The sequence below is a fragment of the Muntiacus reevesi genome, chromosome 4 (assembly GCF_963930625.1).
Source record: "Muntiacus reevesi chromosome 4, mMunRee1.1, whole genome shotgun sequence".
Classification (NCBI taxonomy): Eukaryota; Metazoa; Chordata; class Mammalia; order Artiodactyla; family Cervidae; genus Muntiacus; species Muntiacus reevesi.
Genome location: NC_089252.1, coordinates 140,770,189 through 140,797,799, shown reverse-complemented (window position 1 = coordinate 140,797,799; position 27,611 = coordinate 140,770,189). Strand labels below are relative to the sequence as shown.

The 27,611-nt window shown below is 43.1% G+C and overlaps 1 protein-coding gene across 7 annotated transcripts in view; it reads left to right on the top strand.

The window, feature by feature from the left end:
- TMCC3 (transmembrane and coiled-coil domain family 3) overlaps positions 1-27,611 on the top strand; it is a 272,483-nt gene that overhangs the window by 229,062 nt on the left and 15,810 nt on the right. Inside the window, exon 1 of one of the 7 annotated variants that reach the window (XM_065934219.1) lies at positions 6,521-6,711. The exons of 5 other annotated variants lie outside the window; for them this stretch is intronic. The gene's annotated coding sequence lies outside the window, so the exon portion shown is untranslated. Of the gene's footprint in view, positions 1-6,520; positions 6,712-14,387; positions 14,410-27,611 lie in introns of those variants that run through there. One more of the 7 variants, XM_065934221.1, reaches the window with a different exon arrangement.

The following is a 27,611-nucleotide window of genomic DNA, read 5'->3' as shown; positions in this document are numbered from 1 at the left end:
GCCAATGCAGGAGATGCAAGAGACGTAGCTTCAATCCCTGGGTCAGGAAGATCCCCTGGAGAAGGAAATGGCAACCCACTCCAATATCCTTGCCTGGAAGATCCCACGGACAGGGGAGCCTGGTGGGCTATAGTCCATGGGATCGCAAAGAGTTGGACATGACTGAGTGTATGCACACACACACTCATCCTGATACTGAAAGTGAAAGAACTTTAGGTGCAGGTAGCTAGATGTTGGACAGCCTTACAGCGATATCATTCTTTAAACAAGCGGCATGTCATGACACGCCCTCTGCCTTCAGACTTCATTAGTCACTTACTTGGGGCCTCATCGTGATGAATCAGAAACTTCACAGATACTCATGGTAAACAGAATAATAAGTAATAAAGGTGTAAGAGGCGAGAATCAGCTCACCAGGTTTCGAGTGTCCCAGCTGTCAGTGATCAGCTGGTCTTTGGAAAACCTATGTAACAACTTAGACCTTGACTTCCTTATCGTAAAACGAGTGTGACCTGAATTGGTGTTTTCCAGACGTCTCATTTTATTAGAGTAACCTGGGTCACTGGTTTAACACCCAGAAACTCTTGTAGAGATTCTGATTCACTAGGTCTGGGGTGGGACAAGGATAGGAGGGGCCCCAGGTCCCATGGACAGAGGAGCCTGGTGGGATACAGTCCGTAAGTTCACAGACACAGCTGAGCGCTCAGCACAGCACACACAGGTGATCTTATAGTCAGATGTTCAGGAAACACCAGATGAGCTCAGTAGTTGTCAGACTGTATTCGGACAGAAGACTAGGGCGGGAGTGGGTAGGAGAAAGGAGGCTGTGCGGTCAGGGGATTGCAGCCACAATCTGAGAAAATAAATGAACCAGAGGTTCTGCTTGGAGCCAGCGTCAGCTCCAAACTCTGTATCAGTGTTTCAAAAAAATAATGATTTTAAAATCTTGGAGTGGTGCAGTAGTGAACACCTTTGTTTATAGAATTTTATACTCTGTGGTGTGTGCTTTCATTCAGATGAGGCATAGAATTTGCTAAACACGGTTATTTCTGCTGTGCTTGAGGTAGGACCAGCCATGTAGAAATTACCTGGAGAGCTGGTTAAAAGATACAGGAATTGGACTACCAGACCCAAAGCTTCAGCGAGTCCTATATGGAGCTTGAGCATCAGTCTTTTTTTTTTTTTTTTTTAAGTTGAAGGGTTTTTTTCCTTTTTCGAGGTTTTGACAAAAGTTATGAGCTCCTCCCAATCTGCCCTCAATTTCCAGAATAAAACTAAGTTTAAGTGTCAGAACATATTTATTAGCACAAGGGAGGTGGTTAAATTGAGCCACTAGATTGTGGAAGAGTCTGTAGCACATTCAGCAGGTACTTTAGAGAAAAGAAGCCTGATCTTCTCAGACTCTGAGACAAGGGTTTCTAATGTGTAATGATGAGATCATTACCTGCTGGAACAAACACATTTTAATATGTAGACTTTCTATTTGTTCCTCATTCTATTTCCTGTTTACAAAGATTGAATAACATTGTTAAATGAAGTGTCTTTTAGATCATCCACGTAAGTGAAAATTATGAAGGTGCACTTTGCTTTCCTATTTACAGTCCGCACTTAAATGCGAGTTCACAGGAAAAAAAATCCGTAGCACTAAAGGGCAGATGCTGTAAAATGGAGTCTCTTTCCAACGTCTCATATTTATCCCCAGAGATATGGGCTATTACGTCTCCTATGTATCTTTACAGAAAAGTTCTCTGCACACAACCTCCATATCTGTCATTTATTTAACTAGTCTCCTATTGATAATACAATTTAAGTTCCTTCTAGAGTGCTTTTTTCCATGTTTCTTTTGACTTGTTAATAGTGTACTGAGTATTTTTGTACATCTCTTTTTCTGTAACCATATATGGATAAATTTTTAAAAGCAAAATTGTTGGGTCAAAAGCCATATGTCTTTTAAATAAGGATCAATGGGGACAAAATGTCCTTCTAGAGGGTTGTGCCTGTTTACCATGAAAATCTTTTCTTTTCAAAGGCTTTCCTGCCCAAGTTGGTTCTGATGCAGCAAGTAAACAGCTGACTCTCCTTGTTTACTCCAAACCTGAGTCTCCAGAGTCTCTGCTTGAAGGAATTAAATGAGATCTTTCATGAGAAAGAAAAGAATTAAAAAGGTATCTTAGGTTTTCAGAGGGAGACGAGTATATAGAATAGCTTAGCAAAGCAAGTAGCTAATCCTGAACTTGCAAGGAGAAAGCTTTGGGTCACACGAGGTCCCAGAACCGGGTGAAAGTCAGGGTTCAGAAGAAAGGCAGGCAGCCCTGGAGCAGAATGTGATGATGAGAAAAACCATGCCCCAGATCATGGTAAAGTGTTTCCGGGGCCTGACCTGCTCCGTTAGTGGATGCCGTAGGGCAGTTTGGGTGAAGTGTCGTGGAGAGGCGATGCTCTTCAAGCACCTCTAACGTGAATCACCATGTAGTAGTTAGATGTGTGTGTGTTTCAAAGTATTTTTTTAAATTATTTATTTCATTTATGCTTATATTTTGGCTGTGCTAGGTCTTCATTGCTGTGCAAGCTTTTTTTAAGCTGTGGTGAGCAGGGGCTACCCTAGTTTCGGTGCATAGGCTTCTCATTGCGGTGACCTGCATTGTGGAGCACAGACTTTAGGGCCCACGGCTTCAGCCTTGGGCTCAGGGGGTGTGGCTCCCGGGCTGTAGAGCTCAACACTTGGGGCACACGGGCTTAGTTGCTCTGCAGCATGTGGGTCCTCCCAGATGAGGGATCAAACCCGTGTCTCTTCCATTGGCAAGCAGATTCTTTACCACTGAGCCACCAGGGAAGCCCCAAAGTAACGTTTAAATGGAAAGAATTACATCACATAGGCTTTTGCCCTGGAGAAGGAAATGGCAGCCCATTCCAGTATTCTTGCCTGGAGAAGCCCATGGAGAGAGGAGCCTAACGGGCTCGTAAAGAGTCAGACATGACTGAGCGCACACTCTGTCAGATGTGCGTGCATCTCCTTAACACAGGAGCTGGGCGGCATGGGGGCGTGCTGGTTTAGTGGCAGATCCCATCCCGGCTGACGCTATCTGCCTTTGTCTCTCTGCCTTCATTGTGTCTGCTGGTGGCAGCAAGATAGGAGAGGGTCTTATAGACACATAGAAAATTAGTTGAGTTTATTCAAGTCTGGGAAATTCAAGTCCATTCAAGGCAGGGAAGAACTAGGGGGTATCTTTGAGGGGATCTGTATGTCAATGAGGAGTCAGAATCTTAGATATTGGCTAATGTGGGTTGGCCAGGTGTGTTGTGTGAGCTTAAAGGGAGCCATCCAGACAGTCTCAGAGATCCTTGGGTTAGGGTTAGGCATACTGGGGAGAGGATATGTGTTCTCCTTCAGCACCGAGGGACCAGAGTGCTCTCTGACTGGTCACTCTTGAGCCAGACCACCTGTGGCCAAGTTGAAGGCAGCTGGGAATGAATCAAGTCCCAAAGACCATAGCTCTGAATTAGATCGTTCTGTCTTTAATCAGACTAATTAAATAAGCCAAACAACAAGAGAGCTTTGAGGCGGTTGTAGAACAAATTTATATTAGAAACTTTTTGGCCATATTTTGACTGAGAGAACATGAAGTAGGTATGTTAAGCTAGGTTGTGGATGAAAGAATGGGAATGTATGAAGCTAGGGAGGGATCAGGAAACATGGTCAAGTAAGACTGTAGCAAGTAAGTTGAAAATGCAATAAAATATCCAGGGACCAAAATGTTTCCAGGCTAGGAAGACAGCTAATAAAAAATGGGTAAAACAAGTTAGTGCCCAGATTTGAAGGCAAAACCAGGAGGAAAATGAACAGGCTTGGCTATGTAAAATTGAATTCTATATGCCTTAGCAGACCAGTGTTCAATTTTACTGTAGTTTTTAAATGTCCATTTTAAGAGTTATAAATGGAAAAAGCAAAATGAACCTTACAAAGACACCATGTATTTCTTACATACAGAGTATACTATTGACTTAACATTAGGTTTAAGACAAGACCCATTTGCTAGAGTTCATTATTTAACATTTAAGACATTTATTTGAACTGAACCAGAGGATAGAGGCTATGTAAATACTAACTTCAGGAGACACTCTTCCTCTTAAATGTTACAGTATAGTTTTCCAAAAAAAAATAAAAGTCCTGTTATTTTCACGAGGCTTTATTAGACCGAGACAGTTTTCTGTCTTGCATATATCCATTGCCCTTTTCTGCCCCCATCCCATCACGCCCCCAAGACAGAATTAAATCAGTACCACATAAACCACATAACAATCTTGAGATCTTTGCATTAGTTATTTAATGTCAAGGGCAGGAAACCCCTGGTCTCTTAGACTGATTCTGGCCTGAGCTAGCAGTTCAGATATTTGAGAATCTCTTGAGACTTCCCTGGTAGCTCAGACAGTAAAGCGTCTGCCTACAGTGTGGGAGACCTGGGTTCAGTCCCTGGGTCGGGGAGATCCCCTGGGGAAGGAAATGGCAACCCATTCCAGTATTCTTGCCTGGAAAATCCCATGGACTAAGGATCCTGGTAGGCTACAGTCCATGGGGTCGCAAAGAGTCAGACCCGGCTGAGCGACTTCACTTTCGCTTTCATACTAGGAAGGTCAAAAGGATTTGAAGACAGGTGACTGACAGCAGGGCAACTTGTAATCTGTGGCAGAGGTTAGTACTCAGCTTACTATTGGGGAAAGCCATTTATGGTTAAAGAAGGGCAAGAGAGAAATATTTAATATTTGTGTCTGACCTGACATCACGTTCTTTGCTGCTCTCATTACATTCTAGGAGGAATTTCCTCAGATGAGACTACAGCCTCAAAAGAATTAATTTACTTGCTCGGGGTCAGCTACTAAGTGGCAGAATGGGGTTTTGACCGGGTCTGCCTGACCCTACGGAGAAGGCCATGGCACCCCACTCCAGTATTCTTGCCTGAAAAATCCCATGGACGGAGGAGCCTGGTGGGCTGCAGTCCATGGGGTCCCTAAGAGTCGGGCACGACTGAGTGACTTCACTTTCACTTTTCACTTTCATGCATTGGAGAAGGAAATGGCAACCCACTCCAGTTTTCTTGCCTGGAGAATCCCAGGGACGGGGGAGCCTGGTGGGCTGCCGTCTATGGGGTCGCACAGAGTCGGACACGACTGAAGCGACTTAGCAGCAGCAGCCTGACCCTAAATCCAGGCACATCCTCTGAGTGAGCGAGCTGCCCCAAGGCAGTGTCGCCCACGGGCTCCGGTTCTCTGTCTTCAGCCCCTGTCTCTTTGAACATCCCTCTGTATACCTGTATTGGAATGTTCCACAGGCACCTGGAGTTCATCTTGTCTGTTGCTGAATTCCCTGCAGATCCCTTCCTCCTCTTGCCTGTCCTCAGTTGCCTGTCTCATGAATGATCTGTTGCCCACCAGAAAGAATGAAACAAGTGGGGTTTTCCTTGACTCCCCTGTTCACCCCCCACATCCGATGGGTATCATGTCCTTTTGACTCTGCCTCCTGTGTATTCCCCAGACACTGTTCTCTTCTCCCCAGCACTGCCCCTTCATCCCACCGCTACCAGCTCTTGCCTTGGATCTCTACTGCGGGCTTCAGTCCCTGCCACTGCAATGCATTTTCTCTCCTGCCTTTTCAGAGTGACTTCTCTGAAACAGGGAGCTGATTACCCTCATCCCCTTAACTGCTGCCACCTGTCCTCTCAGATGAACTCCAAACACCTTAGCACGGTTTAACTGGAATCCTCAACGTCTGATCCCTGTCTGAAGACCCAGTTCTTCTGCCGCCTTTGCCACGCACGGTACCCTTCACATCTTCACGGGCTGTCTGGCTGGCTGATTCAGAACGCACCACCCGAAGCACCTTCTGACTGACAAATCTCTTTCTTCCTGCCTTATGCCCGGCCTTGTCGCCTCTCCTGCCCTCCTCTGCCTTTCTCCCCCAGGGGCTGCCCCTCCCATATGCTACCTGATAGCACCATGTACAACCTCCCATGGCACTCAGCAGCAACTGTCATCGTTCGCCTTGCCTGTAGCCCAGGGGTGGGTGCCCCCTCTGCAACTCCAGCACGCCTCGCTGCGCCAGACACGCGCAGGCACCGGCAGGCAGCTGTCTCATGAATGAGGCAACAGAAGCAAGGTTCTCCCGACTCCACTCACGGCCCTGCCCTCCGCGCTCTGACCACTTGCTGCTCACCCTGCCTCCGTCCTTGTCCGGGATTCCTGTGCTCAGATCGCTGGTGTGTGTTGGCTCTGCCCGACTGAAGTTGGTTGAATTGAGCCCGTTTCCTCGTCTGTAAACCAGGGGTGCCAGTCCGAACGTCCCCCCTAAATTCCTCTCGCAGCCCCAGAGTGGTGTGATAACAGGACTCTGTTCTAGCCTGCCTCTCTCTGAAAATACAGAATTGTATCTTTTCTTCTGGCAGCACAAAGAGCCCATTTGTCAGCAGTGGGTTGAATACAGCGTATTACGGCTGGCAGTAGTATGGTTACGGTGCAGGGTGTGGAGTTTCTCTGAGGCAAGCCCGGGAATACCCAGAGATATGTGAGCAGTATCTCCAAAGTCCAGGGTGAGTCATACGGCAGGAGCTGTTGCGGTATCCAGCCCGCCCGCCTTCCAGGCTCAGATGCCTCCCGAGCAGGAGGGTGAGCTGGCTGCCGGTCCCGGTCTCTGCTGCCTGGTGTGCGGCGTGGTGTTCGGTGAGTCTTCCCCGCGCTCCTGTTTCAGCCGGGCTGTGTCAGTATGTGTGGGAGAGCTGCGTGGTAATTCGTGTCCTGCGAGGTGCTTGAAGGAGAGAGCCAAGTTGTTCGGGGACTTTCAATAGTTGTTTTGCTTGCCCTGCACCTTCCGTAATTTCTCAGTGGATTTCTAGACCCTTAAACTACCGCAACTCCTAATGAACCACTGAGCTCTTTACCGCTTGGTCCTTTAAAAGTGTACATCCAATGTGTGTGATTTAAGAGGTGAACAAACATCTGGGTATGAGTGTGCCGGCTTGCTGGAAAAGAGCCAGTCCTACTCCTTCCCTGTCATTTTGAAAGTGATCCTGGTTCTGAGCTGACTGCGTTGGTATCTGACTTTGTCTTTTAACGTCCGGCCTGTTGACAAGTGGACATCGCTCCCTGAAACTTCAGACCGCGGGAAACCGACTGCGTGACCGTGTGTGGTGCGGTGCCTGTGGCTGGAGAGGAAGCAGCAGGGGGAAGCGCTGTGACCTGAAGCGGCAGGGCTGTTCTGGCCGTCCTCGGCCGCCCCAGGTGGTGGGTGGGGGGTAGGGAAGATTCCATTGCACCTGAGCTCTGCCTCCGAGAGCTGCTGGATCTCATGGGAAGTCTGCGTTCAGTTTGTGGCCGTGCTTTTGCATCTATGTCCTAGAAGACTGTGGGGTTATTGCTGCAAATAAATACAAACTTTCTTTCATTTCTTGGACATTAACTTATGTTGAACACATGTATTAATTCAGATCATTTTCCCTCAGTTCTGAATCGGTTATTTGCCTGGAATGTCCCAAAAGTAGCCTTTTATTTATTTTACTTGGCTGTGCTGGGTCTTAGTTGCAGCCTACAGGATCTTTTAGTTGCGGTTTGTAAACTCTTGGGTCACAGCCTGTGGCACCTAGTTCCGTGAACAGAGATCGAACCTGGGCCCTCTGCATTGGGAGCACAGAGTCTTAGTTCCTGGACCACAGGGAAGTTACCAACTATGGTCTAACTGTTGGTAATGACCCCCAACCTTTAGAAGCTAAAACAGCCTTGGTTGGGGGGTGAGGGGTATGGAGAGTTGGAGAAGTCTGCGGTCATTATTTATCCTTTGAATCTTGAAAATTAAATTTCTGTTACTAAAAAAAAAAAAAAAAAAAGCTGGAGGGCTAGCTATTCTAACAACAGAGCATCTTAATAGCCTCATAGCACTGTGATCGGAGAAGGCAATGGCACCCCACTCCAGTACTCTTGCCTGGAAAATCCCATGGACGGAGGAGCCTGGTGGGCTGCAGACCATGGGGTCACAAAGGGTCGGACAGGAGTGAGCGACTTCACTTTCACTTTTCCCTTTCATGCACTGGAGAAGGAAATGGCAACTCACTCCAGTGTTCTTGTCTGGAGAATCCCAGGGACGGGGGAGCCTGGTGGGCTGCCGTCTATGGGGTCGCACAGAGTCAGACACGACTGAAGCGACTCAGCAGCAGCAGCATTGTGAGCGTGGTGGTTGACAGAGATTGACACGCAGGGTTTCGGTCGGAATGAAAGGGGGAAATTGTCACCCAAGCTGCTAGAGCACAGCTTGTGAAACAAGCGTGGCTGCTGTCTGCGCGAGGCTGCTCAGAAGGGGTGTGGGAGTGGGTCTCTTCTTGCCTGCCGCTGCTGGTGGATGGGCTCCTCCGGTGAAGTCCTTGCATGCCTGGCTGGCCCACTACCCCTCAGGCTCTTCCTCCTCTCTGTTCCCTTCCTCCAGCCACTGAGGAGTCCAGTTGGATTGCCTAAAGTACACAGTTGAGTTGTTTGCAGCCACCTGTAGCCTGGGGGAAATTTGGGGCTTTATCCTGACTAAGTTATTCAAATTCCTGGATGCAAGCCACCTAGGATAATGCCCCGGGGAGATTAACTCAGGCCCAGTTGAGGGGTGTCACCTGAGGGCCTTTAAGTCCAGGTCACAATTTAAGTAGGGCCTCAAATTTAGATTTTAAGATAATACCCAAATAGTTGAGTGTAGACTCGGAGATAAAACGATAGGATTAAAAGAGGTTGGTTTTTTTTTTTTTTTCATTTATTTTTATTTAAAAGAGGTTGTTAGTCATCACATAACATAAACATATTCAAAGTACCTATTCAAGGGTGAGTGCCTGCTAACTCGCTTCAGTTGTGTCCGACTCTATGCGACCCCATAGACTGTAGCCCACCAGGCTCCTCTGTCCATGGGATTCTCCAGGCAAGAATTCTGGAGTGAATGGCCGTGCCCTCCTCCAGGGGATCTTTCTGACCCAGGGATGAAACCTGTGTCTCTTAGGTCTTCTGCATTGGCAGGCGAATTCTTTACCAATAGCCTCACCCGGGAAGCCTTAAACATACACACGTGGGGTTTTTTTGTTTTGTTTTGTTTTATTGCGTAATTTGTTCTATGGAGGAGGAAATGGCAACCCACTCCAGTATTCTTGTCTGGAGAGTCCCATGGACAGAGGAGTCTGGTGGGCTACAACCCATGGGGTCACAAAGAGCCGGACACGACTGAGTGACTAACACTACTTGTTCTGTAGTTCTTATTTTTAACTGTTTGTAAATTGTAAAATACTGCACACCGAAGATATGCCATTTAAAAAAGTAACATGAGACACCCCTGCAGCTAAAACCCAGGGCAAAAATTCAGACTTAACCCTCTGACCTTCTCCCTGATTTCCTATCACTGTATCACAAATCTCCTCACCTAGGAGCTGATGCTATCCCAAGGTTTGTGTTAACTGCCCCCTTGCTTTTTCTCTGCCATTTCCCCAGAAGTAATTACCATCCACAATTCCTAAGGCATCCTTCTAGAAATTTCTTGACCAATAAAATACACTTGTATCACATTTGTATGAATCCTGCCACCGCCCCTCTTTCAAAGCTCAGGTGGATGTGCACTGTAGATGTAGCTCTGAATATTTCCCCCTTAACAGTTTAGCTTGGACGGCTTCCCATAGTAGCCCATTCAGATCCACCTCTTATTTTAGCGACTGCGTTGTTCTTCATTGTACTGGTTTTTAAGTGGTTCTCCATTAGTGGATGTCTAAACTGATTCCAGAGTTAGATAATGGTGGGGGCGGTGGTAATGGTGGTGATAAAAGGCAGACTGTCCTGTTAGAAGAAGCGAAGAATAAGAGAAGGAGGCAGAGACTTGGAAATACTTTCATCTCCATTTCTGTTCTTTAAATCTCTCAAAAGTGTTTTTTTAATGTTTTAGTGTGTTTGGAGAAATGTATGGAAGCTCAAAAGGACTGATTTTTTTTTTCCTGCTTGTCTTTCATTCCTTGTGATGGTCATGATGGTGAAAGAGATTGTGATATTTAAGGATCTCAGGAAAATGAGTGTATTTACAACCTATTGGTTAAAGAACTGGGAGATTCCAGTTCTCATCTCTCCTAGTGTGTAAACAACACTCTATTGTAATAGGATTGCTTGTTATAACCTGATTAGCAGAACTTTCTTAAGATAATTCATCTATTTGAACTGTGAAGGGGTTTCATTATACAGAGCTTATCATTGCATTGATATTTCTCTAATAGTTGGTTGTCTATCCAAATACTGCTCTCCTTGCCTTTCTCCCTGGCTGGCGGAGTCAGCACTGCAAGTCACTTCAGTTGTGTCCGACTCTGTGGCGACCCCATCCCTGGGATTCTCCAGGCAAGAACACTGGAGTGGGTTGCCATTTCCTTCTCCAATGCACAAAAGTGAAAAGTGAAAGTGAAGTCGCTCAGTCATGTCTGACTCTTTGCGACCCCATGGACTGCAGCCCACCAGGGTCCTCCGTCCATGGGATTTTCCAGGCAAGAGGACTGGAGTGGGGTCAGCACAGTAGAGGCTAAGAATGTTAGGTGCTGCTTCCACAGCCTCCTTTGCAGCTAGCTCAGGGATGCAGGACTCAGTCCTATCCAAAGTCCTGTCCAAAGGGAAATCTACTAAGGAGTTTCTAGAAAATAGTTTCGTTCCTAACAAAATATGAAAGAAGAGCAGTGTACTTGTCTTTAGCCAGAAATTATCTATATGTGATTCCTAAAACTACAGTAGCTCATTTGCCTCCATGAGGGAACTTGCAGATGCGCTAAAGATTGTATAATGAAAAAATGGAAAGAGCTTGGATCTTTGATAACATTTTTAAGCCATCAGATTAGCCCTGTCTGTTGATCTTAGGTCATGACATCATATTGAATCTTTTATTCGGTTACTGAAATTATCCTGCCGGTATGGAATTTTACCCATAGGACATGCTGTCAAAGTAGAGAACAACTCAGTTATAAGACAGCTGAGTGCCTTCTGTGTTCAAGAGGCAACATGAGGCTGGGGGACTATGAACAAGGGGGAAAATAAGGCAATTAAGAGTAAGAGGCAGTAAAGAATTTACTGCAACCAGAGAGACTCAGACAGTAAGAGCGGCAGAGGTTCTGAGTAAGCTCTGTTTACTAGATTGGAGGTGGTGAGAAACACCTTTGGGTAGAAGAGGTTAAATTGAATCAGACTCTGAAGGAAGCCCAAGGTTTTGGTAAGGAGTGAGTTGTGGATGGTATTCCAGGAATCCTGAGGTTTTAGAAAGAACATAAGCTATGGATTCAGACCTGAGCTTGAGTTCATCTGTCACCAGTTTGTGAATTTGTCAAAGTCTTTGATTTCTTTGATACTCATCATGATAGATGAAACATAACTTGTAGGACTGAGGTGAGGATTAGAAACATGTCAAACATCTGTCATGCTGATGGGCATGTGGCAGGCACCAAGGAGATGGTGGAGGTGGAAGGGGTGGTTGGACTGCATGTTGGGGGCTGCTCTTGAGCAAAGGTGAGGTGAGTTAATAGTGATCTGGGCATGTTGATCTTGATCTAGTCAGAGATCATTGGATCAAGTCATTTGGTCTAGGTAAGAGGGTGTGTGTACAAAATCTAGATAGAGACATCTGTCAAGATGGGTCAAGACATGGAGGACCTTGACTTTTCTTTCTTTCTTTCTTTCTTTTTTTTTTACTTTTCTAACTAATAGAATTTAGATCTCATCCTTAGATCAGAGGTCCCGAGGGACCCATTTCACAGAAGACGGAAAGTTTTTCCACGGACTGGTTATAGGGGATGGTTTGGGGATAATTCAAGTCCATGTCATTTATTGTGTACTTCAATTCTATTATTATTACATCAGCTCCACTCAGATCATCAGGTGTTAGATCCTGGAGGTTGGGGACCCCTGCTGTAGACAACCTACAGTGATCATTGATGGGGCAGCCTAGAGCAGTGAGATGAGTTCTGAGATGGCTGTAGGTGCAGTATAGAAGACCTGAACAAGCAAGAATCAGATGTTGGAGAGAAAGGAAAGGTTAGGTGTTAGAAAATAAAAAAGAAACTTAGTGATGTGTGAGGCAAGGGGGAGAAAAGACTTAGCAATGAGCCCCCCAAACCTGAATGGCCATCATTTGTTCAGTGTGAAATTCAGAAGTGATTTGGAACACTTTCCGATAATTATATCCTAGATTGGGTCAAGAACATTTGGCAAGATTTATTGAAACTTTTGATGAAAGATGCTATATTAGTGGTAAATAAATGATGACACCCAAGTCTGTCATTTAATCCTTGCCGAGTTATGTTTGTCACTTTCTCACTGTTAATATATAAAGTTTAGCTTCTTTGAAGGATATGCCCCTTAATAAAATAAATACGCTCTTCCCTCTGATTAGGTAGGCGCACTTTGAGTCAGTCCTGAAGTATGAAGAATATGTTCAGTAATTGTTGACTATGTGTTCAGTTCCGTTCAGTCGCTCAGTCCCGTTCAGTCGCTCAGTCATGTCCGACTCTTTGCGACCCCATGAATTGCAACACGCCAGGCCTCCTTGTCCATCACCAACTCCTGGAGTTTACTCAAACGCATATCCATTGAGTCAGTGATGCCATCCAGCCATCTCATCCTCTGTCATCCCCTTCTCCTCCTGCCCTCAATCCCTCCCCGCATCAGGGTCTTTTCCAATGAGTCAACTCTTCGCATGAGGTGGCCAAAGTATTGGAGTTTCAGCTTCAGCATTAGTCCTTCCAATGAACACCCAGGACTGATCTCCTTTAGGATGGACTGGTTGGATCTCCTTGCAGTCCAAGGGACTCTAAAGAGTCTTCTCCAACACCACAGTTCAAAAGCATCAATTCTTCGGCGCTCAACTTTCTTCACGGTCCAACTCTCACATCCATACATGACCACTGGAAAAACTATAACCTTGACTAGACGGACCTTTGTTGGCAAAATAATGTCTCTGCTTTTTAATATGCTGTCTAGGTTGGTCATAACTTTCCTTCCAAGGAGTAAGCGTCTTCTAATTTCATGGCTGCAATCGCCATCTAGGACAAAAAGTGGTTGAGTAAAATTTTCTCTGTCACAGGGATTGTGGTCCTTATTGATATATTTACAGTGGCCTCAGTAATAAAACATGAGTCAAATGAACATCTGAAGTAATGAATGACATCACAGGCATCATCAAGTAGAGAAATCAAAAAAGTTTCAGTTCATCAAATTCAGGATCAGATCTTGGGCTGAATGAGTTTTCATAATTTTCTCAGCTGGTGAAATCTTGAACAGATGGTCCTCTAACATTTTGGAATGCTGAATAAGGTAGATGGGCTGAGTCTAATTAATAAAGTGTACTACTTTGGAATATTCGTGTGTAGTTAGCAGCCCTTAGAGTCTTAATAAGTTCATGGGCTTTCCCAGTATTAGGCAAAAGACTACCCCACCATTCATATATCTTAGGGAAGTAGGCTTGAATAAAGCCTTTTAAGAAAGGCATTCTTCCATTTGGGTATAAAGTTAATGTGTTTTCCATTGGTAATTCTGCACAAAGCAGTTCTCTGATAAGCTCAGAGCAGGTGTCCTGTCTGAGAGTTTTTACAGTCTTGTTGGAAAGTTAGGGCTCTGAGCCAGGTACTGGCCTGTGATTTGTTTTCAGTTCCCAGTAAAGAGAAATAAAAGCATCTGTCATCGAAATTTTCCCAAACTACCTTCTATCCTTCACAGCCTTTTCCCCCCTCTTTTACTAATCTAATTTGGATTTTTTATATTTTTTTCTTACAGAATTTGAGTCATAATAGATATATAGTGTAGAACAGGGTTACTGTGGTGCTTTCCTGCAGGCAGAAGAATCTGAGATGTTTCTGTAACAGTGGCTTACAGTGAAGAGAATATAATTTGTAACACGCATACATTGAAAGATTTCTTTTTTCAATCTGTAAATAAAAGACAAAAGGAATTGTACCTTTCAGGGAAGTCATTTTTAATTCTGGCCTTTTCTTTCATCCTAGGTAAAAATTTTGTCCTTTGCAATCTGTCAAGAAACCCTCTGATAAAAAAGCACCAGCCGCTGTGATAATTAGTTTAGCATTTCAGATCCCTTGCAAAGAGATGAGTAAAGATGGAATAAATCACCAATCATGTTTCTGAGGCAGAATGCCTGATTTCTCATCATGTGATGGGCACTAGTGTTTTAGGGGAGAATTCAGCTGTCCTTAACTTCAGATGATTTTTTTTTTTTTAATAGATCTGGTTACCTGATCCTTGCATCCCAGTACTGTTGCTATGCAGTGCAGTGTGAGTGTACAGGCACAGTATTGATGGAGTCTTACAAATTCATGAATAAATCTTATGTGACTGTGAACAGTACATGAACCAAGTCTGAAATCCTTATGTACAGTAAGTATAGTCATAGTTCTGTGTTTCAAAAAAATTACTGAGAGTCTAAGCAGTGTCTGTTTTTAAGGTGGGGCTATGGATGATTTTTTCCTCCTACTTGTTTTGACATTTCAGCTTCTCTATTTCTCAGTATCTTATTTTTATGATTAAAAAAATTTCCCGGGACTTCCCTGGTGGTCCAGTGGTTAAAACTCCACGATTCCAAAGCAGAGGACATAGGTTTGATGCCTGGTCAGGGAACTAAGATCCCACATGCTGTGCATCCAAATAAATAAATAAATGTTTAAAAAAAAATTTCCCAATCACTTAAAAAATCCCAGCTTCACCTTGTCTGCATGATGAGGTATCAAGTCTAACATGGTTTACATAGAGCCTGGCACAGACTGTCTGTATTCTTCAGTATTTCATGTCTCCTTCCTTTAGAAATTCTTACCTTGCACTTCTTTTTGGCCCCAGCCTGACTTAGAATGACCCATTTAGTTGTTATAAATTCTTGACATCCAAAGAAACTTTGTTTCCTGAGTATTCTGCAGTTTGCCTGTGTGGACCCATTGTGGTCTCTCTCGGGTGATTTTTGAGCCTCCACTTCCAAGTCCAGGTCAGATAGCATCTTGGAAGATGTCTCACTGCCCTCTGTATCCAGTATTTCCACTTTTTTGTTTTCTAGAGTACCTACTACATTTTTCTACAGTTGTATAGCTCTGTATGTCTCCAGCCCAAACAGTGAACTCCTAGGGTAGAGTTTATCATTTCATCTTTCTGACACCAGTGTTTTTAACATACTGCTTGGCTCACAGAAATGCCCAGGAAAACATTTTTTGAGTGTGAGTTCTGTATCTTAGGGAGCCTGGCTTGGAACCTAAATTAATCAATTCTGTTAACTGTCATAATTTGGTCTTATAAATGAGTAAGCCCTAGTTGTACTTGGTGTACAAAGAGGTTTCTTAGCCTCTTTGAGAAACACTGGCTTTCTAAATAACTATCATGTAACAAACCAGGTCATTTTCAATCTGCATCAACATGGTATTTAGGATTTTACTGCATTTGGCAGAATGTAAGATAAAATATTTTTGCATCTAAATCTGATGTATTTAGTTACATTGTAGATATTAGTGCCTTGCTAGTGTATCATGCAGATTTCTACTCTTTTTCTGTGCTTGGTACCTTTGCTCTTCTGTATGCCAGTATTAAAAACAAATATTTATAAGAGAGTATCATGAAAATTTCAGAAACATTAAAAATGTTAAAGGGCTGACCAAAAGTGTGAATGGACACATCCATTGAAATGAAAATTCCTTTCCTGCTAGAATCGAACAATTTCATATGTTAATCAACATGCATTTATCGAATACTTGCCATGTTTTAGGTCCTGTAAAGATAAAATAGTAATTTTGACAGTAATCTTCATTTTCTATGATTTTTTGTATTTATTTTTTTTAACTCTTTTGAAGAATAACTTGCGGTAACGTGCTTACGTCTGAATGTACAGTTGAATGGTTTTTGCCTGTGTTACACCATGTAAACTATCCCTTGCGTTGGCCTGGTCAGCATCTAGCACTCCACTGTGCCACCTTCTGGCGGGTCCTCTCTGCTTCCCCACACGCATAACCAGTTTGACATCACAGTCACTGGAATCACAGAGCATGTCCTTCTTGGTCTGTAGTTTCTTTCATTAAGAATGACGTTATTGAGATCCACTTATGTGGTATGTTAACAACTGTTCGTTTTCTTTCTTTCTTTCTTACTTGCTACATATTATTTTTAACTGCTTTTTGCTTGATTTTCTTTTGGTGAGTATAATTCATTATGCAGAAATATAAATATTCAACGTGTGTTAATTGGTATGTGCTGAGAGCAGCCAGCTTTACAGACCTAGTAGTAATAGAATTGTGGAGAAGAAGAGCTGCAAAGGCATGTGGGTTGCAGAGTTCAGCCACTTCATTTTCTTAAATGAGGGACCTAAGACTGGAGGGTTAAATCGACCCCAGGTCCCGCATGGATCTAGACCAGGTTTCTTCCTGAGGTCAAGATGCTGTGTCACAAGTTCAGACTTGGTCATAGGATGATGTCAGGAAAGCAGTCGTGGGAAGCTAGTAATTTAGAAATCCACAATCAGCAAGACTTAATATATTGGCCCATAAATGGTAAGAATTCTAGCTACCTGGAAATTTCTTTCACTCATCTATAATACTTCCCTCTTTGGGTCAATTAAATTGAGGTGTTACTGACTGACTGTGAAACTTACTCTTTTACGAGACCCAGTGCTTAAAGGAAAAGGAAGGGGACTGTCTTAAGCAATGTGCATGTTTATTGGAATGTTTCCATTTCAGTGCATCGTTTTGAACTTTTGCCATTCCCAGATGTTATTCTTTTAAAGCCTTGATGAAAACCACAAAGATTATTCTTAGGATGGGAAGTCTTAAGGTAAATTCTGCTTCTGTGATCTCTGCAAGTTAAAAAAGAAAAGTCCTTAATCTTATACCTTCCTGTGCTTCCCTGGTGGCTCAGAGGTTAAAGCATCTGCCTGCAATGCGGGAGACCTGGGTTCCATCCCTGGGTCGGAAAGATCTCCTGGAGAAGGAAATGGCAACCCACTCCAGTATTCTTGCCTGGAGCATCCCATGGATGGAGGAGCCTGGTGGGCTACAGTCCACGAGGTCGCAAAGGGTCGGACATGACTGAGCTACTTCACTTTATACCTTCCTGCTAAGATAGTTGTGATTCACAGAAAGTTCCATAGAAAGGATTTTAGAGGAGAGGTTAGTGGCTCATAGCAGTGGAAGATTAAATCCCTTATTGACCTCCTGGCCAGGAAGTAACTGCAGAACATTCTTCAGTATGTTGTTGTTTAGTCGCTAAGTCATGTCTGACTTGAGACCCCATAGACTGGCAGGGGGATTGCTTGCCGCTGAGCCAGCCACCAGGGGAGGCCCCCTTCAGTCTGTTAGCGGCTCCTTAAATATAATTAGTAAACATAGAAACAAGTGGTTTATATCTTTTTCTTAATTATAAAGCACATTTTTTCAAACAAGGTAGAAACCCACTAGTTGGTTATGAAATAGATTTAATGGCTAGCAACTATCATTTTATATTTTTAGATAGAAAACTAGAAGGAAGAATATAGCAAACACCCATCCATGTTATCAGATTCAGCAGTTAAGATTTTTCACATTTCCTTTGTGTCTGTGTGTGTGTATGTAATCTTTTTCAAAGTAAGTTATATGTAGACATCAGGGCATATTGTTTCTGATAAGTATTTAAAAACAAGGACTTTTTCTACATAATAAAATTAACATACCTAACAGAATTAATTATAATTTACTAATATGCAGTTGTCATGTTAAATGTTTAAAAAAAGTGTTAGCCATGTTTTTTAAAAATATAGTTGCGTTGCATGTATAAAGATAAGTACTTGTTTCATAAAAGTTATGTTTCGGTTATGTATATGTGTGTAGATGCACACATATGTACGTATGTAGTGATACCTGTGTATTTCTTACTGTGGTCTCACTCAGAATTGGGAATATACTGCTTTATAGCATAGGGACGTTGGTTATAAGTATTTGCTACCCAGTGATATTGCCAGTTCTGTGCTGAGTATTGTGTGACGTCTAAAAAGTGAATACTCCTAGTAACCTAAAAGTCAGCAAGGAAGATAAAGCAAGTAGGAACCAACTGGACCGTATAAATAAGAGCCAAAATGAATTGGGAAGGATGGGACATGGACCTCCTGGAAGAGATCTTGAAAGAGTGGTAGAATTGGGGTAAGACAGAGACTTTGGAAATGGTGTATCCACTGGGGATGATGTTTAAGTATTAAGGTTTAAAAAAAAAGTACAAAAGTGTGTTCAGTGTACTGTGGTATCGGGATCTGTCTGGTGGGTGGTTGGTAGAAAGGAGGAAGACATTGAAGCGTTGAAATGGGAAAAAACACTCAGATTAAGTACCAAGAGGAGGAAGAACCTCATTTCTTTATTAAAGGCAGAACCATTGTACATCTTGAGTATCTTGTTATAACGTGTTGAAAGTGGAAGCTTAGAAAATTAGTGTGATGCTCTCTATGGACTGGATTGAAAAAGTCAAATGTTAAAAGCAGTAAAACTGATTAGACCATTGCCCTTTGTGTAGGGTAAGGTAAGGAATGGGCTTGGATTCAAGAAGACAGACCCAGAAATAGCAAGAGTCAATCTAGAGAGAAATTGCTGCACAAAGAAATAACAGAATTTGGTGGCAATTTGAATAACGGATGAAGGAGCAAGAACCTTGGCAAAATTAGAGAATGTTGTCATTGATAGATAAGGTCATAGAATTAACTGCAGCCTGGCTGGGAAAAAAAAAATTTCCACACTTTATCTATAAAGACAAGCTTCCATGACATAATAATCTCAAGAAGTAATTTGGGAGGCTCTTTAGAAAAAGTAGCAAGTTATCATCATTAGATAAGCTCATCTAATACAATTTCCTCTTGTTTGTCTTAAAGACTTAGAGATGGGAAATGTTAGATATCTGTCTATAGGTCTTAATTTAGACTTCTGGTTTTACCAAAAATAGCAACATAGAAAAGTAATGAATTTATTTAAAAATTAAGGACCAGATATTGAGCTTTAAAATTTTAATCATTTAAGATACCGTACCTTTTAAAAAGTTAGATTAAATCATTCATATACTAGGCCATCTGGTTTTGATGGGCATTTTTAAAAAATGTGTTTATTTTTAATTGGAGGATAATTGCTTTACAATATTGTATTGGTTTCTGCCATATATCAAGATGGATTAGCCATAGGTATACATATTCCCCTCCCTCTTGAACCTCTGTCTCACCTCCCACCCCATTGCACCCCTCTGGGTTATCACAGAGCAACAGGTTTGAGCTCCCTGCGTCATTAAATTTCCGTCGGCTGTCTGATTTTACGTATGGTAATGTGTGTGATTCAGGCTCCTCTCTCACTCTGCCCCCCTTCTCCCACCGTGTCCACAAGTCTGTTCTGTGTGTCTGCGTCTGCACTGCTGCCCTGCACATAGGTTCATCAGTACCGTCTTCCTAGATTCTTATACATGCGTTAATATACGGTTTTTGTCTTTCTCTTTCTGAGTTACTTCACTGTATAGTGGGCTCTAGGTTCATCCATCTTATTAGAACTGCATCAAATGCTTTCCTTTTTATGGCTGAGTAAGATTCTATTGTGTATAGGCAGCACAGCTTCTTTATCCATTCATTTGTTGATGGACTTGATGGACATCTGGGTTGCTTGACGTCCCAATTATTGTAAATAGTGCTGCAGTGAGCATTGGGGTACATGTGTCTTTTTCAGTTATGGTTTCCCCAGGGTACATGTCTAATAGTGGAATTGTTGGGTCATATGGTAGTTTTATTCCTAGTTTTTTAAGGACTCTTCAGACTGTTCTCCATAGTGGCTGTATCAGTTTATATTCCCACCAGTAGTGCAAGAGGTGTCCCTTTTCTCCACACCCTCTCCAGCATTTATTGTTTGTAGATTTTTTTAAATGATGGCCATTTGGACTGGTGTAAGGTGATACCTCATTGTAGTTTTGATTTGTATTTCTCTAATAATGAGCGATGTTGGCATTTTTAAAGAAGTCTTAGCGTCACTATTCAGGCTCATTGGCACTTGATCCTTAAGGCACCTCCTGGTGTGAGTTTGATACCCTGCTTGTCGTTTCTTTTCTTCGCGTGCAGCTAGATGCAGACACAAGCAGATTCCATGGGGTGGGGGCAATGATCAGCTTCTGCTGGAAGAGCTTGATCATGGCAACAGCAGTATCTTGGTTCTTGGTTCTGGACTTTTCCGAAGTTCCCACCTGTTGGGTGTGCATATGTGCTCAGTCGTGTCCAGCTCTTTGTAACCCCACGGACTGTAGCCTGCCAGGCTCCTCTGTCCTTGGGATTTCCCAGCAGGTATCCTGGAATGGATTGCCATTTCCTCCTCCAGGGGATCTTCCTGACCTAGGGGAGTACCTGTTGGGGGTATGTTGTGTTTAGTAAACGATAGCTTACACTTAGACAGCAGTTATTCTGTATGAGGCCCTGTTTCAAGCAGTTCATAAACATTAATTCATTTAATCCTCACAGCCAGCCTGTGAAGTCGATACCTGTTCCCACTTTACAGATGAGGAGACTTGAGGCATAGAGAGAGGAAGTAACTACCCAAGGTGATACAGTTAATATGGCAGAGCTGGGATATGAACCTACATAGTCCAGCTCTGAATCTCTGCTTCTAAACCACTAACTTAGGCCACCACTGTGACACAGTTAGATCTCTGTTTAGGACACACGGCTTTGGAATCAGGGCTTTCCCCTGAGTCTGCAAGTTGCTACAAGTGTTATAAGTGGCTCTGGAAGGCTGTTGCCTCTGTTTGGAAATACAAACCAAATATAGACTTGGATTCTAAGTAGGGTCATGGTATAGTATTTATCTTAAAAATCACAATCTACAATTCGTTTCTTTGCAGTTTCCTTCCTCCGAGATTACAAAACAGTAAGTTCCTAGAGGACAATTGTCTGTGAACCGTGACTCTGGTGCTTGTGAACTGCTGCGTCTGTGGGAGAAGGAGGCCCCCTCTTAACTGCATCTTGGGTGTATCCACTGGAGTTTTAGCCAGGAGAGGGAGTTGATGCACAAGCTGGCATGTTTCCCCGGCATTGAGAATCATTTTTAATGGTTGAAACAGGAGCAAGTTACATTTTTTATTACCCATGGTATCTTGGGATTTAAGCATAGTGTTTTGTCTTACTTATTAAATGTCAGATTCAGAACATCTCCAGTAATTGCCTTGTGGCACCAAGAACTGTCTAAATCCTTCTGTTAGTGTTCACCCTTCTGGTTTCTCTACCATACATACTTTTTACTTTATAGCATTTAACAGTAACATAGTGATTTAAGTAAACAAAATCTTAGGGGTTGTAGGGATTATGGGAAACACACTCATGTCTAGGAAAGAGTCTGGTATATGCAGGAGGTCTCGGTAGAAGGTGGGAATATTATTAGAGCCCAGTCCTTGAAGCCAACTGGAATGATAGCTCTTCTACATACTAGCTTTATGACTTTAGAAAAGTCAGTTCCTTTTCCCATCTGTAAAATGGAAATAGTTGTTCTAATCTCGGATTCTTGAAAGGAAAAATACAATAATCTATGTGAGGCATTTAGAAAATTATATGATGCTTCCTAAGTCCTTAATAGCTAGTAGCTTCCCTTTTAAAAATAAATTTGGACAATTTTGCCAAGGTTCTGTTCTTTCTTGGACCCTGCTTTTGGCCTTTATAAACAAGTCATTTCCTTCTTAGACTTTGGAGGAAAGAAGGACTCTTTTATTTTTTTGTTCCAGTTCTATTGAATTGTGATTTCCTAAGGGACAAGGAACTACAGTCGACATTGGTGTCCCTGGGACATTGGTTCCAGGACCCCCCCACCTTGGATACTGAAACCTTTGGGTGCTCAAACCCCACACCCCCCTCTCATTTCTGCCCCTCTTTCCCCTGCGTCTGCAGATTCAATCAGCCAAAGATTGTGCGGTACTATACTATCAATTGAAAAAAATCTGTGTGCAAGTGGACCTGCCCAGTTCAAATCCACATTATTCAAGAATCAGCTGTATTCTTGATAATCTTGCTGGCACATTGAATAAATTATTTTTTGAAGATTTTCATTTAATGCAGCACAAGACTGTTTCCTTACATGCCACCACAAACGATGGATTGAGTTGAGACATGGATGTGTTAGGAGCAGACACCTAGTTCTCTGCCACAGTTAGGATGGTAACCTCAGGGGAGATGTCACTTAGGAAGAGAGTACATCTGTTGCACATTGTGGGCCTTAGTATCTATCAACTGATAAATCGGTCACATGTATTCCACTTGGAGCGTCAAAGAGCCATGAGATGTATTAGTCTCTTGAGTATTTGACCTCTTGCATGAATCAAAAGCCATTAGCAGTCCACAGTCCAGTCTGTCTTGAAGACAATCCAGCACCACTTCAACTGCAGGTTCTTCTTGATCTCGGATGCAAGCAGCTAAGAGGATGTAAACATGTGGGATGACTGGCTGCCCCAGTTGGCTGTTTGTCAACCATTGATTCACCCAACAGATGACAAGGTCCTGTTGAAGAAGGACTGTGGGCCAGGACACTGGTGGCTTAGGAGACATTCCCTCCTCCTCCAGGCTTTAAGACAGAAGGGGAATAAATGTTACACACGTGCTTGCCACACCTGGAGAGTATGCCCCTAAAGTGCATACTTGTGGGGAGAGTGTAAAGGAACCTGGGCTTTGGCATGAGGGAGGCTGTGTGAAAGAGACAGTATTTGGATTAGACCTCAGAAGATACCTTGGGATGGAGGTGTGAGAGGTCGTGCTAGGGTAAGGAACCAGCAGGTATTTAACACACAAGTGCGTGAAGCATTCAGGAGCTTACTGGACGAGTGCAGTGAACGTTAAAGGCTTTAGACCTTGGTACACATGTTGGTTCTGTGTCTTATTAGCTGTAATCACAAATTATTTGATGGCTCCTCACTTCTAAATCTATAAAGCATAGGTAGTGGCTCCTACTTCATGGAGCTGCGGGGATTCAAATGAGAGTGTGTATCAAGCTTCATCCTAACTTTAGTGCTGGTGTGTAAATGTGCTCACGGTAACATTGTGGATGAGTCTACTAGCAGTATAGGCTGAGAAGACTCTGATCAAGAATTTTAAAGTCTTTGCTAAGGATTTCACACTTTAGGGATTTCGAAAGTGTTTTGAAAAGGACTTCATCTGCTTTATCTTTTAAAAAGGTAATTTTATTCAGCCCAAGGAGGTCAGAGTTTTTATTTTGATTGTCTCATTTGAAGGTCCAACGTGACTTCAAAGTCAGATGGTTTTTCCATACTGCATAAAGAGCAAAATGTTGATTGAGTGCACTTTTCATGGACATTAAAGTTTTTTTTTTTTTCGTAATGTTATTTATACTTTTCGTGACACTAAAAGCAGCTTTTTATTTCCAATTGCTATTTGGTGATAATGCTGCTGGCTTACGTTAGAAAAAAATAAAATTGCTCAAAGGAAATAATTTCCGTATTGCCAGAGGGAAAGAAATGAATATACATCAGTTTTCCTTTGCTTCCTCAAAACTTAAGTATGTTATTTCTAAGCCACGTCTGATATCTAGATTCCTTTAAAACAGAGTTCTATACTACACAGATCATCCAGGGCATGTTCCCCTCCTCCAGTATTTGTTATAGGACCAAAACCAAATTAAACCCCTGGCCTGAGGGAATAATTCAGTTAAAAGGCTTAGGTTTGCTTGGGGATGGTGCTTTCGGGCCTGAGTGTGTTTTCTGGCTCAGTCTTAATACAGCATCTTTTCAGAGCACTTGGATGAAGCTGTAACACTCCTGTGGCTTTCTCTGGGTGCCCTGGGGAAGGGGGGGAGGCAGTAGTGCCAGTGTGTGAGTTCAGTGTTCAGCCACATTCCCGCAGTCACATATGGGAGTGAGACTCTCGTGTTCATCTCTCGGCAAGATGACACCCCCAGCATCATTAAAGTTCACCTACTTCTTTCCACTAAGAGTCAGAAGAATATGATAGGTAGAGTAGCAATAATATCCAAATGTTCAAAAAAAAAAAAAAAGGAAAAGCAAACTGACTCGTTGACAAGTCTAACAGTTACTCTGAAGTTGGTTCTAAACTTCCTCCTATCCTGGTAGCAAAAAGGGAAACGTGATGGTTGGTGTCTGATAGACGTCCCTATCATATTCACCATTATATCCACCTTATGTATTGATCCAAGAAGTTGTACTTCTAAAAAATTTATTTTGTATTGGAATATAGTGGATTAACAATCCTGTGTTAGTTTCAGGCGTCCGGCAGAGTGATTCAGTTATACACACACATGTATCTATTCTTCCAATTCTTTTCCCATTTAGGTTATTACAGAGTATTGAGCAAGTTCCCTGTGGTATACAGTAAGTCCTTGTTGGTTATCTATTTTTAAGTACTTTGTTTGAAAGTTTCTAAAATTGAGTTCATAAGATTATAGAGCAAGATGGGTCCATTGCACATGTGGTCCAGATATCAGTATACAGCTAAAGAACCTGAGTGGAAGCTCCCGCAGGGCTCACACAGCAGCTGAAGCGCAGAGCTGTTATTGTCACACAGCCTTCTGATCCCTCGTTAAGTGGTTATCTGTTTTAAGTGTAGCAGTGATAACATGTCAGTCCAAGACAAATTACTTTCCCTTTGGTGTAGGCCACCTAGAATGAAGAGAGCATAGATTGCAATGAAAAGTAAGTTGGGTACATAGTCAGGCTGCTGCCTTTAAAAACAGGCATTTGGCCAGATGAGATTTCCAAGGATTCTCCCCTCTTGAGAGTAACTTCTGCTGCAGGTCACTGCCCCTGGTACGAAGTTATCCATCATTGTGTGTCTGAGAGGGAGATGAGTTTCCATCTCTCACCTTGTTCAGATTGGAGGTGCTGAAAGATACCAGGGCACGGCTGGCTTTGTAGTTAGCATTCAGAAGCTCCGCTTAAGCACGTGGCCCTCCCAAGAACACCCACCATCTGTGTTTTGAGGTAGCGGAGGCAGTGAATGTTCCAGGAAGAGGAGAAGGCTGGCCCCAGCCTAGCATGACGCAGACGGTCTGCCCCCAGGCCACCACTCTGACCACCGCTCTCCCCCGCCCCCTGGCTCAGGACCTTGGGACCTGCCTTCTTTTGAGCTGCCTCTGCTCCCTCAGTTCCTGGGGGTGGGTGGGCCTCCTGGAGCAGAACATGGTCCTCGCTCCTCTCCCTTCACCCTTAAGGTAGGTGCTCAGGAGCCTTTCCTGGATCTGTTTGGCTGACAGATGCTGCCAGGAACGGACTGGGAATAACCATGGTGGGGACAGATCCCAGAATCCCTCCGAAGTTGTTAGGTTGGTGCCCGGGGCCACTCACTCACCTCTTCCCTCCGTTTATTCTGAGTATAGGAACTAAAAGCCTCAGTGATGTTTATTCTGTGTTTAGTATTAAAACTGGGGCTCCCTCTTTCCCCTTCTTCAAAGCTCCCCATCCCACGTCTCCCCACAAGAAGGAACTGTGATCGTTTCTGCTGCACGGCATCGTGAATCAGCCACATGTGTGTGCACACCCCTCCCCTCGGCCACCCCTCTCGTCTGCACAGAGCGCCGGGCTGAGCTCCCTCTGCGGCCCAGCAGCTTCCACTAGCTGTCCGTTTTGCACATGGTAGCATATATATATGTCAGTGCTACTCTGAAAAAAAAGATAATTTAAAACAGAAGAAACCTCAGTAGGAGAAGTCTTAACCTCAGTGAAATAAAGTTTAAAAATCCTCTTAAAAAAAAAAAGAACTGTGACCTCTTCCTAAGAGAAAGCTGAGTTCTTGGTGGAGGTGAGGGGCTCACTTCCCTTTCTTGAACTTGCCTGTTTTCAAGGTACACGGGGTCCCCAGAGACTCCCTCCTCTTGTCAGCAGCACCCTTGTCTCATGTTGCCTCACACACGCCTACACTCCTTAGGGGACTGTCCTTGAACCACAGGTGGTTCTCTGGGTAGATTGGTTTTCGTGATCATAGCCTTCTCCTTCTGCTCTTCAAGGCACAGTCTTTTAAACTCTGGTCTCCCCTTCTTTAATTTAATTCTTAGATAAATTATAAAGTATACAGTAAATCTTTACCAGATCAGACTAACTTGGCAAGGGATTAGTTTGCATTAATTGAAGGCTGTTTTGAAGAAATAAGTATTTTTCTAGTATATGTAACTCAAAGTAGGTTACCTACCACTGTTGCCTGGTAGAGGCTTAACAAGAAGATAATTATTTCTAATTACAGTATTAAGTGTTTGTAAGTGCTTGAAGATATTTGAAGAATTTATTTTTGAGATCTCTGAACACTTTGCCTAATCTCCCTTACACTATTAATTAGCAGGATCTGTGAATAAAAGATTGAGCTCTCAAAAGGACATATGTTTCAGCCCCAGTTCCAAATGATCCTTGATTCCAGGTTTACTTTACCTGCCAATCAAGAAATAGAACTTTTGACGCTACAGGTTTTCTTTTGTCAGTGATATTGAGAGGAAGAGGTGGGGAGAAATTAAACTTTTATGATAAAACTAGTGACTCAATTCCCGTTCTGTACACCGTGAACAGAATGTGCCATTGTTAGATTTGAACGGAGAAAGGAAGTGTTCTTTGTCTGAACAAATTAGAACAAACATTGTACTAAGACAGTTTACTAATAACATATCCTTTTGAATGCCACGTGAGCATCTTTCAGATTTTTCATTCCTAGCATATAGTTATGGGAAGGGAAGTGGCCTTCTCAGATATAGGTCTTAAATGTTCTGTATAGGTGTCCCCATGGATGTAGTAATTACTCTTGGTATGGATGCTTATTGACCTTCAGAATTATTTTTCCAGTACAGATTGACTTAGTTGGCAAGAAAACCAAGTGTTTGAGTCCAGGGTCCAGTGATTGGGTTGGTTAGTTGTTCAGTTGCTCAGTTCTGCCCAACTCTTTGCGACCCCATGGACTGCAGCACACCAGGCTTCCCTGTCCTTTGGTATCTCCCAGAGTTTGCTCAAACTCATGTCCACTGAGTCGGTGATGCCATCCAGCCATCTTATCTTCTGTTGCCACCTTCTCCTGTCCTCAATCTCTCCCAGCATCAGGGTCTTTTCCAGTGAGTCTGCTCTTCACAACAGGTGGCCAAAGTACTGGAGCTTCAGCATCAGTCCTTTCAAAGAATATTCAGGGTTGATTTCCTTTAGAATTGACTGGTTTGATCTCCTTGCAGTCCACGGGACTCTCAAGAGTCTTCTCCAACACCACAATTTATATATTTGTATATTATTCTATTCATATATTTGTGAAGAATATATAAACAAATTTAGCATAATGCCTGACTTGGAATAAAAGCACTCAGTCATGATTATCAGGGAAACAGGCTCTGGAGACAGACGGCCTGGATTTCAGTCCTAGTTCTGCTGTTTACTAGGCAATTTACTTCTCAGCATCTAGGGTTTCTCATTTGTAAAATGGTAATAACTGTGGAACCGGTCTCCGGGTTTTTAGCCAATAAGATATGGCATGTGTCACTAACATGATATTTTTTCTCCTGGGCATGTGGCAGGATTGAAGTTAGGTAGGACCAGTGCATTGAATTCAGGAAGCCCAGGAGACTTCTGGAGAAGGCTTTAGGAGCCAGTGGATGATT